Below are 20521 nucleotides of genomic sequence, written 5' to 3'. Positions count from 1 at the left end.
GTGCGTGTGCGCGCGTGTGGCTGCCTCCTCCAGCCCCAGCCCCGAACGCGAATACTCCACCGAGGCACAGGGAACCCGGGAGGAGGCGAGGCGAACGGAGGGCGAAATCACAGCCTGCGGGGCTTGACAGCTCCTCTGGCGGCGTCCGAGGTGGGCGGATTGTCCAACAAAAAGGTCGGAAAATGTGGATCGATTCCAAGCACCCCTCTGCTCCACCTAGCCCGGAGCCGGAGCGGCGGCGGCGGCGGCGGCGGCGGCGGCTCTCGGGGGCTGCGGTGGCGGCGCGGGGCTGCCCCCCTTCGTCCCCACCCCCGCGGGCTGAATGTCCTTGATGCCAAGCGGGCACGGCGGCGTCACTCCGCGCCGCCCATACTCGCCCGGTCGGGCCGCTGCCCGGGCGCGGCGAGTGCGCGGGGGACCCGCCGGGGAGCGCTCTCGGCGCCTCTGCGCGCTTCCCTGGCCAGCCGCGGCCGCCCCCCGGCAGCCCGCGGCCGGCCGCGCCGCTGCTGCCCCCGCCCCTGCCGGGAGACTGGCCGGGCAGTGCCGAGGGCCCGGGGCTGGGGGGCCGCGGGAGCCGCGGGCTGCTCCCCGGGGAGGCGCGGGGCTGCGGCGGTGGCGGCGCCTGGCGCTGCGGCGGCGGAGAGCGCGGCCGCGGGCCGAGCCGGGCCTCCCGGGCGCGCCCCCGGCCCCCCGGGCGGGCTGCTTGCAAAGTTTGCAGGGGGCAGGGAGCGGGGCCGCCGCTGGCTCGGCCGCCGCCGGAGCTCCCGGGCTGCCTGCTGCCGCCGCGGCTCGCTGCTGCTGTGCATTGAAGCCCGGCCAAGCGCTGCAAAAACTCCAGCTGCCTGGCGCTCTCTGGGTCCTCCTCTCCTCCCTCCCGCCCTCCCTGCTTCCCTGCCTCCCTCCCTCGCCTCGCCTCCTCCCCTCCCCTGCCGCCCGCCGCCCGCCGCCGCTCCCTCTCTGGCTCGCTCCGGCTGGCGCGGAGCTCGCGGCTGACATCTAGACCCACTGAGGGCGGCCGGCAGAGGGGGCAGGGGGCGCCTCCCCGGAGCTCCGCGCCCACCGCTGCACGCCCCGCCCGCGTTCCCCGGCACGGGCGTTTGCCGACACCCCCTCGACCCCTCGCCCACCCTGCCGGGCGCAATATGGGGCAGAGGGGGACGCGTAGACGGTGACACGGGCGCAGGGCGCGTACTCGGAAGGAGGCAACCGTCACCCTCCTCGGGATGGGGCCGCCGATCGGTCAGAGGCACCCTCAGGTGTTCAGAGCTGACACGGGCACAGGCACCTACTCCTAATCAGAACCCCAGCGCCCCACCAAGGCACCCCCCCCCACACACACACAGCACCCAAAGACGGAGGCCTGGGGGAGAGAGCATGAATGGCCAAGTGCCCTAGAGCTCGCTCAGTAACGTGACTCGATTCATGTTTACATCCACAGACTGACCTGCCTCCTCTTCTCAGAAACCTAGACCACACCAAGATAGACAATGCGGACATCAGGGCACTTTCTGAAGTCCGAAGAAAGCAATCAGCACCTTGCTGTGGTTGAGACAGTCGTCTGGCAGAGAGGAAACCACCATGCGGGATCTGAAGTGGGGAGCACTACCTCAGAAACCTCTGCCTGGATCTTCCTAGAAAGGTACCCCACGCAGTAGGAGACGCCTAGGTGATTCCCACACTTAGATACCAACTCCATGCTCAAGGCCTGGGGCCCCAGCCCTACCCCCCCCCCCCACTCCAGAGGCCCAGGGCAGGACCCTCACTTGTGCCGCTAAAGCGCCTTCTCACAGGGGCTACAGTCACAGAGGACCTGCCAAAGGAGCCTCCTCTTCAAGTTTCCCTCTCCCAGCCAACTTCCTGCCCATTACTGTTCCTCCCACCAAAACATCTCCGGAGACTCTTCCCATCAGGTGGAAATGATTGACTACAGCGAAAATCCCTACACCTTCCTGCGGGGGTTATATTTTCACAGGAATCCGAGTTGTACACTGGGGAGTCTTTGAAAGGACATGTGAGCTGACCAGCTCCACAAGCCCCCAGGTGGGCAGTTCCCGCAGGCCAAGCTGCGCCAGCCTTGATAGTGCCCCACTGAAACTCTGCTCTCAAAGGTGGGTGCCTCGACAGAAAGATGAGCCACAAATGGAGAAAACCAGACATCTGCTAGTTTGCTTAGAGGGTATTCTGGGAGACAGAGTGGAGCCCGTTTAGCTTCTGCTTCTCCACTGAGGATTGCGTGGCCCAGAAAGCAGCAAGGAGTTATCTTATTAGCTTGCGTTAATACATTGATCTGGCTCCTCTATTCTCAGAAACCCTGGATCCCAGACTCTAGATAAAGCACACAATATCAGGTTAGTTTCGGAAGTCCAGAGAAACACATAACAAAATAACTCAATGCCCAGGGCCAAAGGACTCTCGAGGCAGGACTGAAACTAAGGTGAGGTGCCCAGGATGCAAAATTTAAGGAGGAGCTGGGGTTTGGCTCCTGTGAGGCGGTCCTCACTTGGTTCTGGCCCCACTTTGGGGCATCTTTCCTACAATTGCTGCGCAGGACCATCATGGGCCTTTCCCAGAGGTGACAGTGCAGATAGCCACATGGAAAACCGTAATGGGTTACTTAAGGGATATGGCTCAATAAAAGCAGGGGGGCTGGGGAGGGGGGCAGGGGGGCCTTTCAAATGTCTGCTTGCCATTTGGCTTTCAGGGTATGTCATAAAAATGCTGAAAGAAAGGGAAGCAAGGAAACAGCTTTGCCTGCGTCTTTAGCTGCTCGAACGTGTATTTTTAATACAACTGATTTTTCCCTCCATGTACTCGTGTGGGGTGTGTGTGTGTGTGCGTGTGTGTACATGAATATTGCTGGTGAGCCCCAGGGTCATTTTCTGATGGATGGATGGGAAGTCAAAGACCTTTTTTAGAGGTGGCAAATAAAATATATTTATTATTCTTTATCTCCTGCCTAGTGTGTGGTGTCATTTATTTTCATTCAGAAAAATGGATGCCATGGGGTGCCTGAAGAGTAATAACAGACCCAAATGACAGAAAAGGAGTGGAACACAAAGCTGGCCAACAATGGGCAGGTGAGGGGCCCTGGCCGATTCGCTGATCGTTAATAGGGCCATGTGGCCAACTGCCTTTTCCCCCCTTCCCCTTCCAGTTAGTAGTACGGGGGAAGCGGTGTTGAAGGGGTGGTGATAATGTCATCTTGAGGGAGAACAAGAAGGGTCGAATCAGCAATGGCGTGGGGCGTGATTTTTACTGTTATTACTATTATTATCTTTCTGGCCACTTGGATGTGCTCTCTCAAGGCTGGAGGGCGGGATGGCGGGGGGGAGGTCCTACCCTGGAAGGGTGAAGACCTGGGTCCTGGTCCTAGCACTGCCCCCCACGAGCTCCCGTTCTCACCTGCCCGACTTACCCTTACGGGTCATGACAATCAAAGGAGATGCTGTCTATTCCCGTGCTTGGAAACTCTAAAATAAACACAATACACACCCAAGGAATTAGCGCAGCCTTGCAGAAGGACATGTGCTTTTTTAAATGGCACAATACAGGGGGACAGGAAGGTCCTCTGTTGTCTTGACCCTACTTTATGAATAGGCACGCTGGGAAGGGCAGACTTGATATTAACAGTTCAGAATGGGTTTTGGCATTCATTACAAACGCTTCTCCCTCTCCCACCTCCTGCAGCCCCTGACAGCTGGTGAGGGGTGAAGACGGACCCAAGCTTTCTCCCCGGCTGACACTGGATCGGTAAGTCACCCCTTCCATCGCACGCTGGTGAGGAAACTGGGTAGTCGTTGCCTGGTCCCATGGCCACAAGAGGGAGAAGTGAAATGTCATAAAGTCCTATCTTCCAAGGAGGTGATTTTTATGGCAATTTGGTTGTGGTTTATTGAGGGGCGTGAGGAGAAAAGTATTGGCTCATCTCTCACGGCGGAAGAAAAGGGCCAGATTTAATAGGCGTGAAGAGAAGAAATCCTTAAGTTTTCCCTCACTTAGCTACCACCATTTTATTAGCCTAGGAACAGAACTGCTATTTAAGTTGATAAAAGCCAGATTTGCTTGTTAAATAAATCACCAGAGCCTGGTGGTGCTATAGAGAAATTTTTTCCCCCAAGAGCTGGCCCCTTGGCTGGGTTTTTGTAGTGCACCACGCGATGGCTGAAAACCACAGGCAGTCGTCAGCTTAAAAACCTAAATTGTGGCGCCACCTGCAGGACAGTAGAAATAGCAACAGTATCCCAACTCGCGGCGGAAACTGGGAGGAAAGGGAGCCTTCCCCAGGCAAACCACTGGATATGCTGTGGACAGCAGGAAGGGCCCCAACTCCCCACTATCCCTTGCTTCCTGGGTGTGTCACCAGATGTCCATTGTACACTCCAGCAACCTTCAATCCGCATTGTAGAAAGCTGCCACTTGGAGGTCTAACAGCTGCTCTCAAGATTCTCAGTCCATTGATAAGAACTTATTCTTTCCTCTGATTCCTAAGGGGTTAAGTAAGCTTCCAACCCAAGGGTTCTATTTTTGAGTCTCCAGGCCATAGAACAGTAAAAAAAAAAAAGGACAGAGAAATGAGTGTCCTTGGAGGAGAGTGGGGGAGGAGCATCCCTGAGTCACCAGAGTCCTTAATTGTAGGTTGAACTTGGTACAGGGCTGCGTATTGTCAGTAGAACCAGACTGTCCCAGGCTTCTTGAGCCTGTAGGTCCCAGTGAAGACACACATTAACACCCAAACCTGAGCTCCCAGCCTGCCTCTGTTCGCATAGACCTGGTCTCTACCGACAACCCCTTCCATGTCTCCCCTCATTATGTCACAGACTGTCCCCCACCCCGGCCATGGTAGCTGTGCTCAGCAGCCAATCGGATCACGTTATTCTCCATGGGCCCCCTCACTGAGGTCTATTGCCTACAAGCCATTTGACAGAACGACATCACTCATCACCTCTGCCCACCCACTCTGTTGGACACGGCCAGCCCTGCTGCTCTGCTGTGGCTTCCCAGGCCACGCTAGGGGGCTGGTACCAAGACGGTGAGGATGCCCACCCCTGCCCCCACTTACACACTGTGTGGATTTTGGTCATCTGGGCCCTAAAGCAGCTCCCACAGTCCAAGTCCTCCTCCCCTGCGTTCCCAGACCCCTTCACGCACCACCCCTCTCCAGAATTACTCTTTCAGCTAACACAGAAATCTGTATTTTCAACTGTAAGAACTAGAAGTTAGAGGATGCAGTGGCGGAAATGGGATGGAGGTACGGGGGTGGGGATGGGGGAGGGAGGGATGAGACCTGACTTCACTGACCAGAAATAGCAGAGCCCCAGGCTCTGGCCAGTTCTATATCTTGCTCAACAAGTCAGGGTAAACCCTTCAGTCTCGGGGTGCATGGGATCCGACAGTGCCTGAATTCCAAGGACTAGATACAATTCATGGCTCCCGCATGGTGGCTCCATCTTGCCTCTGCCTAGCTCACTTGCCAACTAGCTTAAGTGAGGCACTTGGCTCCTCTGACCAGGGTACAAAGAGCGCGAAGGTCTGAAGTCATTTTCCTTGTAATGAAGATGGGTTTGTGCTGGTGGGTCGAACACTTGTCTAATAACATATGTTTCCAAGATGATTGTCAGGTGGTCTAAGTATCATCTCCTAAATGACTGTGACAGCCAGCTTCTGAAATAGCCCTAATGATCCTCACCAACTCGTACTCTTGCCCTCAGGCCGTCCCCTCCCCCCATGAATCAGAGCGGACTGAGGTGGCCAAGAAGTGACCATGTGTGATTTCCAAGCCAGGTCATAAGAAACATGGCAGCCTCCAGCTCGGTGCCTTGTGTCCCTCACTCTGGGGCAGAGTGGTGAGGACCCTCAAGCAGCCTTTGGAAAGGAACCAAGGCTTCCTGCCAGCTACCAGCAAAACTTGACATCCCATGAGCGAGCCAATTTGCAAGAGGATTCTCCAGGCCCATTCATGTCTTCCGATCATTCTAGTTTTGAGTTTTCCGACTGAGATCCCAGACAACACAGAGCAGGGACAGGGTGTTGTTGGAAATGCTCCGTTATGAAGCCAAAATGGAACCACATGACTAACACAGCAACTTACAGCGAGGGAATCCTTCCCCTGACCTTGACCTCATTAGCCTCTTACTCTTATTATTTGAGCCCACTTGGCTTTAGAATAAGAAGGGCAGAGGGGGACATGCTTGGTGCACGATGCCAACCCTACTGGGCAGGACTGGCCACCAGTATGTGCCCTGCCAGGAACTCTCTTCAGGAGAATGCTCTAGTCTAGTACTTACCTGAAGCTGGATGTGGTCATCTCCAGAAGGCCAGCCTCAGAGACACAAACACTGAAGTGCACAGTGGCTGGGGATCCTGTTCTTATCAATGAACCTCCTGGAGGTCAGACCAGGTGGACTCCAGGGTGAGCACCAGCCCCTATGGAGCTGAAAGAGCTCCCTACACTTGACCCTGACCCTTACCACACTGCAGGGCAAGAGGGAAGTCAAGGGACTCTTTTCCGTCATAGCAAGAAGAGACTGGAAACCAGAAGTGGCTGGAAGCTGACGGTGCAGTTTTCTCTCCACTCCGTGTCCCACGAAGGCTCTTTCCCACCACCTTCTCTTGGGCTTCAGGGGGGTCTCCTCAACCCTTAGTGGCTTCTGGAGAACTAAGCAGTGCTGAAGGGTTGTCAGGGAGGCCAAGGCATGCACAAGGGGCAGGAAGAAAGGGAGAGGGAGGAAAGAAGCAAAGAGGAAGAGGAAGACCAGCAGGGGTGCCTATCCTAAGTCAGAGTAGAAAGAGAGCCTTGGACAGTCTCATGGAGTTTCCAGACATAGTTCATGGGCCCAAGGTGACCTACTTCCTCTTAAACATCTCCCTCTAAGACTCTGTGACTTGACCCCATTTCTCCCTCTGGCCCCATTCTCCTTCCTCTGTTTTTAAAGGGCTTTTTCTCCCCCTGCTAAATGCAGACTTCACAAATGTAGGGTGTCCCTTAGGAGATCCCCTCTGATCCCCAAGCCCCTCTGGTATACAGTAGCTTAAGAGCTGGGGAGGGCCAACTGTGTGCCCCTCTCCCCAACCCTCCATTCTGGGACAGCATACTGATAGCCAGAAATCAGCCATGGGGAAAATATTTACACCATGGGAATCAACACTATGCACCAGGGCTCTTATTGTTGTGGAGAGCAGTGGTTAAACATTTCTTAGTACACCCTGGGGCAGGGCCAGTGACAGGACAAGATAAGGAACAGAAGCCCAGAGCACGCTTGCTTAGTTCCTCAACCCAGCAAACACACCACCAATGGTAGCTCAATCTAGCATAGCTGTAGCCAGAGAGAGGGTTGCCTTCTGCCCACATCCCACCTCTAGATGGTGAGAAAAACTTAATACATACCCTTTCCAGTAGCTGTTTTTCCTAAATCCTGTGTTTAAGATTTGACTCATATTTTTTGACACTAGACTCAAGAAGGAAAGTGATTTCCCTTTCCTGCTAGGCAAACTGAGGCAAAGGATATCGAAGTGACATTTCTCAGGTTACATCGGTATCTGAAGTATAGACCTTTTAACACCTGTCGTTTACTGCCTCTGCTTCAGATTTAGTATTAATACCCTGTGTTTGGCAACCATTCTATTTTCATTCCCTCCAAGCACTACTGTTAAAATTATGATACACCCATACAGTAGAACACGGTGTAGATCTTAAACAAACAAAGTAAATCTATGTAATCTATAAGCTGAAAAAAAAAGGAGAGAGCAGAGTATTTGTATATATATTTGCATATTTTTAACATATGGAATAGTATGTACATATCTATATAGGCTGATATATACATAGAACATTCTGGAAGTTAGCAGCAGAAACCTCAGAGTGGGAGCCCAGAGTGGTATATATCTTACTGTTTTACTGTACATCCTTTGTTCTTTTTGACATTTTACCATGTGCAAGTACTACATTCTCCATTTTTTAAAAAAAGCTAGTTAAAAAGGAACAAAAAAATATTGCTGCTAAAAGCATCTTCGTCACGCCTCTAGTCCTCTACTCTCTCTCTTCCTGAATCCAGCCAACCACTCCTCCACCCCATCTGTATCATAGTCAAGCTTGCCTTTGTTCTAGTTTCCAACTCTCTGCTCCATCCTGCTCCTCTTTGGGGGGGCTGCCATGAAGGTCACACGGCAGCTTGTCTGCCAGGCACAACGGGGTACACAGCCCAGATGAGTCTTCATCTCTTATCTCCTAAAGACCTGCCAGTGTCCTTCTTGGCCTGAATACCTCTGTTAGGCCCTAACTGATCAGAGGGAGATTCCAGGAATGATCCAGAGCATCCTTTCTGGGATAAAGGATGTTTTAAGATTTTGTTTTAAGATTTTATTTATTTATTTGACAGAGAGAGATCACAAGTAGGCAGAGAGGCAGGCAGAGGGGGAAGCAGGCTCCCTGCTGAGCAGAGAGTCCAATGCGGGACTCTATCCCAGGACCCTGAGATCATGACCAGAGCCAAAGGCAGAGGCTTAACCCACTGAGCCACCCAGGAGCCCCAAAGCAACTAATTTTGATAAAATCAAAGGCAATATTCTTCTACAGTGGGATCAGTTAAACTCATGGAAACTAACACGCAGAGACAGTACAGGCTAAAATGATGGTGATGCTGGGCTTTAGACAGTAACAGGTGGATGTTCCAGAGTGAGTTATTAATCTTATTGGGAACTATACAGGGAGAGGTAAAGACGGATTAGACAGGCAAATGCCATTCCAATTTTGCAAAAGATGAAAATAAGGTAAGTTGTAAAAAATATAAACAAATGAGCTTGGACCAGATGTTGACCATTGGTTCAGTAAAATGTGATTACTTAGAGAGTGATACAGTGATCACTAGAAATAAGTTTGGGATCTTGAAGAACAAACCCTGGCAGGCTGTTCTTGTTCCCTAACTCAGTGGGGTGCTGAGATTTTTTAGATCAAGGAAACCCAAGAGAGAGTATCTGAATTGCATCAAAGCATTTGATAGACTCTTCAATAAAAAATCCTTAGAAAATGGGACAACATGGCTGAATGGATGAGCTGACCGAATGGTTAACCCCTGAAGATGTTCATTAGTGCATCAAGATAGTCTGCAGGAAGGTTTGCCCAGTATCGGTATCAGAGCTCTGCTCTCTAACTAATCCTGTTCAACAGATTTACTAATAACTTGGCTAGGGACACAGGAGACATGGTCACCAAATGTGTCCATGACTGCAATAAAAGAAAAATATTAAATATAAATATGTATTTATAATCCTCCTCCTTTCTAAAGGAGAAGGAAACTTTTGTCTAATCTTGGGCATTTTTTTTTAATGAGGCATTTTGGTGTTGACCTGGAAGAGGTAAGAGAAGTTCACCTGATTAACATTTGAATATACATGGAGGGCTCCAGAAACAAAAAGGATTTGGCAATGAGGGAAAAAAAAATAATAAAGCAGCAGCCTTGTGGGGGCCGGTGAGGAGGAGAGCTTCCAGGTAGGAGGAAAGCTGTGGTGATGGGGAGTCCCGGGGCCCATGACCATCACTCACAAAAAGAGGGGTTTTTAGAAAGTCTTTCACAGTGTATGACATAACTCCTTCTCTTGATGTCTCCTCAGAAGACCATCGGTGTAGAACTTCATAATTTCTCCATGCTTTGCTAGAGTTGATTTTGCATCTATTTTGGATATTTTGGATTTATTCAGTGCCACAGATCTAAGGCAGAATCAAGAAGAACCTGTTTTATTCAGGCTACAAGTGTATGATCAAAGCTCGGCAGCACAGAATATACTGTCTGTATTCAAAAGTAACTTTGTGTGCTAAAATTATGGGGAAATTTTAACAAAATGAGGCGTAGTATGGATACAACCAAGGTCCTATAGGTAAGCATAGACATAACTTTGTAAATACAGGATCAGGGAAATGTGACTGCATTTTTTTTTTTAAGTCAGAGCCAAAGCTGACAATAGGTTACCAACGTGAATCAATGGTGAGATGGTCAAAGCCAACGAACTTAGGAAACCAAATGAATAAAGAACAGGGTCCCAAAGAACACGCCGTGATAGTCCTGCTCTACTTTAAGATAGCTAAACCATTCCCAGATTATTCTATACAGTTCCAGGCCCTGCACTTTAAGAAAAATTTGACCCCATTCAAGAGAGGGTGGCCAAGTGCAAAAGGAACTTAAAACCCTGTTATATTTGGAACATTCAAAGGAACCAGTGATGTTCAGCTTCAGGAAAGTAAGACACAAGGGAATATGATAGCTTCAAATATTTGAAGGGCTGTCAAAAGGAAGAGTTGCTGTGTTAGCTCTATATAACTTCAAGATATCGGAGTAAGATCAATGAACGGAATGTCTTAGGCAGAGATATTTTGGCCCAATATAAAGAATATCTTCCTGGGGTGCCTGGGTGGCTCAGTGGGTTAAGTCTCCACTTTTGGCTCAGGTCATGATCTCAGGGTCCTGGGATCGAGCCCTGTATTGGGCTCTTTGCTCAGCAGGGAGCCTGGTTCTCCCTCTCTCTCTCTGCCTGCCTCTTTGCCTACTTGTGATCTCTCTCTCTGTGTGTGTGTCAAATAAATAAATAAAATCTTAAAAAAAAAAAAGAATATCTTCCTAATGGAGCTTTCAAAAGCCAGAATAGATTTCCTTGGGTGGTAGTGAGTTCTCCGTCACTTGGAGAATGAGGAGCTACTTAAGTGAAGATGGGAATTTGGATGAAATGACCTCCGATGTCTTTGAGGGTCTGAGGTTTTAGTGGTTACCTGCTTGTTGTTGAACCCTTCACACAACAGGCTTTGCATTGACTCAGTAAATATTTACGGAATTGCACTGTAATGCATTTGGAGAAATATCTAGGGAAGCTGACTAATGTCCACTCAAGACCAACAGCAGGGATGGAAGTCGAGGATGAAGTCAGAAATATAGCCAAGTCAAGGAGCAGGATGAAGGGAACGAGAAGACAGAGAACGACATCAAACCCTGCCCCTTCCCTTCTCTGTCCTGTTCCTAAACCCCTCTACCAGATAGAGCATCCTTTGCCCAGTGCAGGCCTATATGGAACCTCATCATTTGTCCAGTGGAGGTTCCTATAATTCAGTCTTCTGGATTTTCACTGTTTCCCTTTGGCTTTTATATTTTCCCCCGAGGCTTTCCTTTTGTGTGCTCAGATTGCTTTTGTCCTTCCTCCTACTCGGCAGCCTCTCCCTACTTCTCCCTACTCCCTATCTTTCCATCCCTCTATCCCTACCCTTTTAGCCTCAGAAGCTTCCCAGGGCTCCTAAGGGCCTAGAAACCAGGCCAGGAGTCCCAGTGACTCAGATCACAGGTAACAGGCTCAATGTCAACTCTTGTCATCCTGTCCTATAGACTGTAAACCTGGGTGCTGGGCAGGCTTTTTGTCCTACGTCTCCCTGTACTGTGGACACTGGACAAACTATACATAATGACTGCTCTTTCATCCCCTTGTTTGTCTTAAATGACCTCAACAATGGCATTCTTCTCTCTCTCCTGGGGGAAATTATTCCATCATCAAATGTACCTCTCTGTGAAGAAATGTGTGTTTGCCCCTTCTGCAGGAGTCCCAAATTTCCACGCTAAATGTCCCTTTGCCATTCCTAATTATGCTTACTTCCATATGGTGATCAGTATTATTGATAGTCTCATCATTTCCCTATGCAAATAAAATGGAAGCATCTCATCTTTTTCCCTCTAGCGTTTTCATCAACATCTTTCAGGCATGGTCATCCCTTCCTGATTCTTCATGCTTACTCAGGCATCAATACTACCCAAAGAGAGAATACATCTTAAGAAAGGAAGAGTGAAATGATAATCATAATAATGATGAAGTTATCTCCCAAAGATCAAAACAGATATTACAGATTTTTGTACAACTATAAAGGTTTCTTTTTTTTTTTTTAATTTCACTGTAATTGGAGAGTGAAATATGCCAAGGGGATACTTTGTGTAACTCATATCATGTTTAAAATTATTCATTCAAAAAACATTTATGCCTACCATATGTCACTGGGCTGTGGATCAAAGCCGTTTCAGGCACAGTCCCTACCCTTAGGGGTTTTCAGGTGAATGGAGAACAACACAGTCAACAAAGAAGTGCACTAATATGTTATCAACGCTAAGATAAAAGTCTTCACCAGGTAGTGTGAGATTGGAAGGCAGAGAGTGTCATTCAATTCAGAAAGCAATTATTCTTGATTCTGATCATAACACCATATTCAAATTACAACTTTTTCTCTTTTTTTTTTTTTTTTACTAAAAGTGTTTCTGCTATTATAATATTTTTTAAAGAAGGCTCATCTAAATGAGAAATAATAACAACACTGATATATGTTCTCCTAAGTCAGGATTTTTTAATTGCGGAAGGTTTGTGATGGTATAATATTTATATAGCATTTGTATAAGAGTTGCTGATTACTTTTACGTACCCCTGTTCCATAAATACTGAAATATCTCCCTGGGGGATAAAACCAAGGACTCGGATTAGCCAGTACCTCGTCTTCATTCCTTCTTTCCTTTTTCTTTCTTTTTTTTTTTTTTAATTTTAAAGATGTTATTGGCTTTATTCAGCAATTCACAAATTTAGCAGCAACCAATCTAATAGATAAAAAGGGGCTTACCATTCATTCTTTCTTTTATTCATTTGTTATATGAATATATCCTGATAACCTACTATGTGCCAACTTGAAGGTGCTGGGGGTCTCTATTCTTGTGCAGTGTGCACTGTGGATGGAGATAGGAAGGAACAAGTTGAATGAATGAATAAGATAATTTTAGGCAGTGGTTAGTTTCATGAGGAAAATGAGAAGTTAGTACTGGAGGAATTGAAAGTACATAGGTTAGGAAAGACTTCTCCGAGGTGGTAACATCTGAGCCAAGGCTTGAAGGACAAAAAGGAACCAGCTGGATGAAGACATGAGGAGAGGAAGCAGCCAATACAAGGGTCATAGCAAAAGAATAATACTCATTTCCAAAGAAGGCAAGCTTTGGGAACTGTGAAAGGGTGGGTGTGGGCAGAAATGCCCAAGAGAGAAAAAACCAAGCCATTATGAACATACAAACATGCACATAGTAATACAGCTGGAAAAGATAAAACAGCAAGAAGTCAGGAAAATAGCACATAGTCTAAAAACAGGTTTGGGTTATGTGACTTCTGATGCCATCTGAATCAAGCCTCATTCCCAAAAAAAGCTAACATGTAGACGGAGGAGCAGAAAGAAACTGACAAAATGCGGACTTGAGGATGGAAGATACTGATCAGCACTGGAGAATGGAGACTGTGTCTGTTAGCAAGGCTTTTGTCTGCAAGTAACAAAATATCCCTCTAGCTTTTTAAGTAGTGAAGACATTTAATATCTCCCAGGAGCAGTCTGGGGCAAGGTGGTTCCTGGTGGAGTGCAGGAAGTTACCAAGGAGCCAGTCTCTTTCTGCTTTGTCAGTTTCTCATCTTTAGCAAGTTGCCTTCTTGCACTGAGACACATTTCCTCATGGCCAAAATCGGCTCCAAGCATCCCCTCACATAACCATATTTAAGACCCACACGAAGTAGTGCTGGGGGCTCTTCTCCAGCGGCTCTCCCTTCCAGCAGCAGGTGAAAGCACAGAGAACACTCCCGCATGTCTGATTGGCTAGAAGCGAGTCACATGGGTACTCTCGGCTGCAAGGGAGGCTGGAAAAATGAGTGTCTGGCCAAGAGGCATGATTTGGACGGATCAAGATTCAAAGAGTCGGCCTCTGCAGATCTGATCAACATGGGGAGACTAGGAACAGAAAAAGGAGGCAATAGGGGGCCTTTGCAATGCAGACCTGTCCATCGGAGCCCACAAGAGGTTAGGAGGCGAGAAGGAAGGGATGCAGTATAATGGAAAGACCTTGGATCTAGAGTCGAAAATAGGAGTTACCATCCCAGCTCTGAGCAAATGACTAAAACAATCTCACAACCATAGCTGTGAGGAGCAGAAATGGTCAGAGAGGTTTGTGAGCATGTAGCCTATCCCCAAAACTCTACGGAGATTCAAGGGAAAAGGATCCTAACTTCTATTTGTAATTCTTTTTCTTACTCTTTTAAGATATATACAGCTGGTCATATAATTATACATAATACAACAATAGCATATATATATATAACTTATGAATAAATAAATGTACATATATCGGTATTGCTCTAAAATTTACGATTTTTAAGGGAAAAAAAACAGCTTGGAAATACTTTTCAAAGAATATAGTGCGTATAAAGCACTTCACATAGGTCTGGATGTGCACTGAGCCCTCAAAAAAGGCTCGTTCCCGTGCTGCCCCTCAAGTGTTTTAGGATTGCCATTTTTCATGGCAAGGGCAGACAGCTGTCCCAGGGCCTCCCAACTCCGCTCTCAAAATGCCACACACACCATGTGCTTTCTCGGCACCTCAAATCCCTCTCCCGGGAAACAGGATTACAAGCACCGTGCGGCTCAAGCAGCTCCCAGGAGTCGTTATTATTATATATTATATTATTACGTCGCTCCCCCAACCCCTGGCATCCTCTTCTCTTTCCACCTGCTGTCTGTCTTTTGAATGTTTGGGGCTGGGCACTCCCACGAAGGGGTGAACCAGGGGAAGAAGGAGAGCAAAGCCAGGGAGGGGACAGGGCAGCACGTTACGTTAAAGGCTTCTGGGGCGGGGGGCGGGGGGAGGATGGCTAAAACACAAATGAGGTGTGGGGATTTTCTGTGCAATTCATTTCTCCCCGCGAGCCCTGCCTACATTAGCATGGACAAAGGCCAAGTTACTACATCTCCTTCCCACCTGCCCTTGTGTTTCTCTGCAGGTGCTCAGGGCACTCTGGGAAGAAGATCCCCTCTTTCTTCCTGCCAGCTTTCCTGCTGTGGCAGGCAAGAGACAAAGATGGGGGGGGGGGGCCCGCAGGGTACAGGTAAGGGAAACAGAGTCACAAGGTTACCCAGTGACTCTGCGAGCATACACCCAGGACTCCTGACACCTGATCAAAATCACTTTCCTCATTAAAAGCGCAAAGATAAACCCTCCTTTATAAATACGAGGCCTTTAAATATTATCCTCTGCCAACAGTTCAGCCAGCTGTGCAGGCTTTGTTGACTTATTTAATTTAAACTTCCCCCCCATCAGCCCCCTCCCACCGGCCCCCCTGCCGCACCCCCACCACAAAAAAAAAGCTTTTGGGTTTGCCTTTAAAAACCCACATTAAATTCTCACTTAATGATTTGACCAGCGCCCCTTTAGCTCCCTTTAAACGAGCTGCCGATAAAGGAATAAACTTGCTGAAGAAATAAGAAAAAAGCCTCCTGAACAGTGAAGCCTTTTCTGCTGCTCTTGTCCAGGCTGAAGCCCCCTCCAATGAATTGAGAGATAATGTTAATGGAATTATACATTGTGACCGGATCAGGGGCTGCCACAGGAAGATAAATACCAAAGCAAGGCTAGGGCATTTAATCAAAAATACCCCCATACATGTCCTTTTTTTTTTTTTTAACCCTTCAGGGAAAAAAAAGAAGAAAACCCACAAAAACCTGAGGCCTTGATTGACCACATGTATTACTTCACTTGCCTCAATGTTGCTTTTCTTCCAAATTATTTGGATTACGGGAGGTTCCCCAGACACACATCTGAAGGCAAATTAAATTAGAAAGAGTGACCCACCCAACAGATGTTTACAGAGACCCGGATGACACGGTGACAAACCTCTCCGAAGATAAAGAGACTGCAGATTAATTCGGGAAGATGAGAGAGCGCTTATCTGTTTTGCTTAGGCTCGATTTTAACAAGATAAAATCGCTGGGCCCCGTGATCTGCCACTGGAACGGCTCTCTGCCGCGCGACTGACACAGAATGTGGGCTGTCACGGAATGTGGATGAGAGTGTGGCAGCTGGCTGACGGTCACCTCCTTGCCCGGCTCACCCCAGCTCCACCCAGGTTGGGCTGTGGAGGCTCGCAGAGCACAGGTCGGGGGTCCTAGCTCAGACCGGGGTCCAGAACCACATCCGCATAATGGCGGCTTGTCCTCTTTTGGGAAGTGTTTTGATTCATTCTAAAATTAAAGTGAATTTAGTGACACCTTTTCGGGATACCGAAATACCTGGTGTATCAGTCAGAGCTGCTCTCTATATGTAACAGAAATGGATTCTGCTTCTTAATCTCACAAAACAAACTGAGGGTTGCCAGGGGAAGGGGGGTAGGGAGAGGGTGGTTGGGTTATGGACATTGGGGAGGGTGTGTGCTATGGTGAGTGCTGTGAAGTGTGTAAACCTGGTGATTCACAGACCTGTACCCCTGGGGCTAATAATACATTATATGTTAATTTTAAAATTTTAAAATTATATAAATAAATTTTAAAAAGATTCCATTTGTGAGTGGAATCATATGGTAAAAACAAAACAAAACCAAAAAATGGAACTTCCTAGAAGAACACCAGGAACCCACGGGAATGGAAAGCCAGGGAGTTCTGGAGGGTGACCGTGAGGAAGCCCAGTAAAGGCCACCCCACAGGAAGAGGTTCGTGGGCATGCTGCTGTGGTGGAACATCATGGCATCGCTCATTCCAGGGTCAAGGCCCAGGAGAATGGGTCTGACAGACTGAGTCTAAGACATGTGTCCCCCGCTGGCTCACTGGAGATAGAAGGAGGTCCGCCCTTTCTGTTCTGAGAGGGGGGAAACAAGTCCTATCTGTCCTGGGCATGCCACACAATAGGAGACTTCAAACAAAGAAGATAAGGTCCTAATAAAGAAAGGTTGCATGATGGGCAAAAGTCACAAATGACTCACACAATAGGGCTAAGAAAAGCATGCTTGGGATCCCTTGTAGAGTTGGAGCATCAGGGAGGAGATGGCTTGCAATAATGGAAGGAACTCTTGAGGATGACTTAGGAGAGTGGACCTAGATGTGGACCTAGGGATGGGTGCCCATACCAGGTGAGTCCAGCAAGCTGCGGCCAGCCTGTTTCCCTCCAGCTCACTGGAATGGGTTGAGCTGTGTCCCTCCAAAATTCATGTTCAAGTTCTAAGCACCAGTACCTCTGCACGTAAACTTAACTGGAAAGAGGACCATTGCAGATGTAATTTGTTAGGGCGAGGTCTTCCTGGAGGAGGGCGGGCCCCTAATCCATCTGAGTGGTGTCCTTAGAGGGGGAATGTGGACACAGACACACACATGGGGAAAATGCCATGGCCTCCACAGTTGGAGCTGTGCTGCCACAAATCAAGGCACCACCAAAGCCAAGAAAGAGACCTGGAACAGACCTTCCTCTAGCACCTTCAGAAAGAGCTGACATCTTGCTCTCAGGATATCCAGGCCCTGGAGCTATGAGACAATAAATTTCTGGGAAGCCACCCGCGGCTGGTGGTACTTTGTCCCAGTAGACCTAGGATACTAATGTGCTTGTCTTCAATGAGAGGAGTGCTCTGGACCAAGTTTGTGACTTTCAGACTGAGTCTTAACTTCAACATGAATGTCCGCAGTGTCCTGGAAATTCTTGGCAGCACTGTTTGAAAACCACGGGGCCAGGCAATCTCCAAGGTCCAGCTCTCTCTAAATTAAAGCCCTTTTCATTTTCAACAAAAGAATGTTGAAGAGTTTGAAAAGGATGCTCCAGGGACGTTTACTTCCCTAGCTGTGAGGACAGCCCAGTCCCTGGACTGGCCCCATGCAGATCTCCATACCCCACACACCACACTTTTTCCGCCACTGAGCCCAGGAGGATGAGACCCCTTTATCCAGGGGGCTAGTAAGTTTGCAGATTTCTTGGTCTAGTCCAGTCGTGTTTTCACTGAGACACATGTATTTTTGCTGGGCTTGGGTCCTGGAGACTCAGTCCCGTTCTGGCCCCTCACCATCACCTTGAGTGCCCCAATGGATCCAGCCTGTAGAAAGATTCTAAGAGCTACCTCCTAAAGCTACCTCCTTCCTAAAGACCACAGTATTCTAGAAGCTGTAAAGGGGTGCATTCACAACATCCAGACAGCAAAGGAAAAAACTTGCCCAGCCCTACTGGCCCAATCCGATTCTGCTGCAGCCTCAGATTTGTGACTCATACGTGGAAGAAAGTCTCCAAGAGACAAAGCAAAAGGGGCTGCCATTTTTTCTTCCTCCAGGTGTATATAAAATATTTTCATACCTACATAAACAGTATAAAAACCACACAAACGAACCCATGGGTGCTCTCCACCTATGCCCAATAGTTGTTATCATTCTGATGCATTTGCAGACATCACGAAAATTCACTTCTAGATACTTCATCATCCTGCTCTTGAGAATTAAGCATTGTCTTACCTAACCGTAGTACCATTACCACACATACTAAAATTAGTAACTCCACAATGTTATCTAATAGCAAGTCTATTTTTCTATCATCCCAAGGAATGTATTTCATAGTTTGGATGTTTCTTTTTTTTTTTTTTTCTTTCAAGATTTTTATTTATTTGAGAGAGAGAGAGAGAGCATGAGTGGGGAGGAGGGGCAGAAGGAGAGGGAGAAGCAGACTCCCTGCTGAACAGGCAGCCTGACGTGGGGCTCGATCCCAGGACCCTGGGATCATGACCTGAGCTGAAAGCTAGATGCTTAATGGACTGAGCCCGGGTATTCATTTCTAATCAGGATGCAGGCAAAGCTCACAAGCTGCACTGGGTTGTGGTATCTGTTTGGGCTCCTTTAACCCAAGCTAGTCCTCCATCACTTTTCTGCCATGACATTGACCTTTGGAGGAACCCAGGCTGATGGTTTCATGGAATGTTATATACTCTCCAGCTCTCTTTTTCATGGTGTTGTTTGATTTGTCCCTCTGTCCCCTGGAGGCAGCTGCCATCCTGACCGACCAAAACTGAGAGTGGACTTAGTTAAGGGAGAAACGGGACTGAATGCTGGTGTCTGAGGTCCTCTGATCTCTCCCTCTGCCAAGTGCAGGCTCCCTGCCAGCATGTTCATCACGGCACTACCACTGAGTGCTCGGTCCTGCTGGGCCACAGCTCCGGGACGGCGGGAAGGTGGTGCCGACCCTCCCTCTCTGGACCAGGTTGCCTCTGAGGTCAGAGTGAACACAGCTGGACACATGCATGTAATGCCACAGAAGATTCCAAAGATGTAAAGGTTTCTTGGTGATTTATGTCTCCTTAATTACGGGCTTTTATGCTTTAATTAAAAAGTTACAGAAGTTGTCTTTACTTCTGAAAAATGTGTTTATGGCTGACTGCCTGAGTGAATTAAACAGTGTCAGATCCCCGGGTTGGCTTCATACGAGACTCCTGGAGCTCATTTTCAGGCTAGGGGGAAGGAGGTCAGTGAGAAACGCCATTAAGAAGAAGAGCTGTGACAACTTTTCATTACTTTTTGATGATCATGCAATAATTTTCCATGATAAATCATCTCATTACATCTGCAAATTTGGAGTTAGAATCTAAATGCCACGGTCATGGAAAGCAACAACAACAACAAAAACAACCAGCACTGGGAACTGGTTTAAAGGAATTTAATTCCTAGTTGAGGAAACAGAATAAAAGTTTCTGTTTTATTGCTGATCATCTGATCGGGTCTCAAGTCACACAGTGTGTGGAGCATTCATGCACAGAGCTTTAATGTGGGCTCCATGGATGGCCTGGTACCAACATCAGCATCCACCTCAGGACCCAGACATGCCCCAGGCTGGCTGGTGGGGTCATTTGCTCAGATTCTGGGGGCTCAGCTCAGATATCTTCTACTCCTTGGACTGGATTATCACCCCTTGCCTTGGCATTCCTGTTGCATTTATTTTTAATATTCACTTCTAATTTTGCTCTCTGTCCCTCTTTGAATTACATTTTTTAATCCCACATCAGTCTCTTCCAGTAGTGTGTTGTCTCTGCAAGTTAATCTCCCAGCCCCCACCCGGACAGAAGTCACTACACCATGATTTTGTCCCCACTGGGCCATGACCAGGATTATTCCAAAATACCTCAATCACTTTATTCTCCCTTTTAAATGAAATACGTTTATCTCCTTCTACTGAATTGTAAGCCCTAATGACCACAATTTGATTACCACTCTTCTAACTCTACTAGACCTTAGGTCAGAGAACGGAATTGACAATACGCCATGCATTCCTGCATGGTCTCTCCCCATTCATTAATTAATTCATTCATTCTTGTATTTATTTATTCCCTTTATCCCCATTCCCATCTCGTTACCTTGATCATTGGCTACCATTCTAATGAAGTGTATGAGGTTCTTTTGTTTACATGCATTGTTATGAAGTGTATATATCTTTATGCACATGGAATTTTTATTTACATAAACATAAAATGTCATAGGCTTCATGATGTTTTCTAGAATCTCATATATATACATGGAATTATATATATATCTAGAATCACATATAGTTCTAGAATTACATATAAATAAATAGAAACATGCTATTTCTTATAAATTCAGTAGGATGAAACCTTAAAATTGAGTCTGGACTTTTGTGGGCGGGGGGGTGTCTTTGGTTACCACTCTAATTTCTTTAATACTTACTGGTCTAATTCCATTCTC

General features: G+C 47.8%; 1 long non-coding RNA gene across 1 annotated transcript; it reads left to right on the top strand.

Annotated features, from left to right (window-relative positions):
- Positions 1 to 917: 917 nt before the first annotated feature.
- Positions 918 to 7793, top strand: LOC116569131. Its single transcript, XR_004276862.1, has 5 exons — positions 918 to 1639; positions 1973 to 2108; positions 2988 to 3077; positions 3688 to 3750; positions 5709 to 7793. It is a non-coding gene; the product is annotated as an uncharacterized LOC116569131 (long non-coding RNA).
- Positions 7794 to 20521: the final 12728 nt, after the last annotated feature.

The sequence above is a fragment of the Mustela erminea genome, chromosome 11, assembly GCF_009829155.1.
Source record: "Mustela erminea isolate mMusErm1 chromosome 11, mMusErm1.Pri, whole genome shotgun sequence".
Taxonomy (NCBI): Eukaryota; Metazoa; Chordata; class Mammalia; order Carnivora; family Mustelidae; genus Mustela; species Mustela erminea.
The sequence above is the reverse complement of the archived record's forward strand: the minus strand, read 5'-3'. Positions and strand labels throughout refer to the sequence as shown.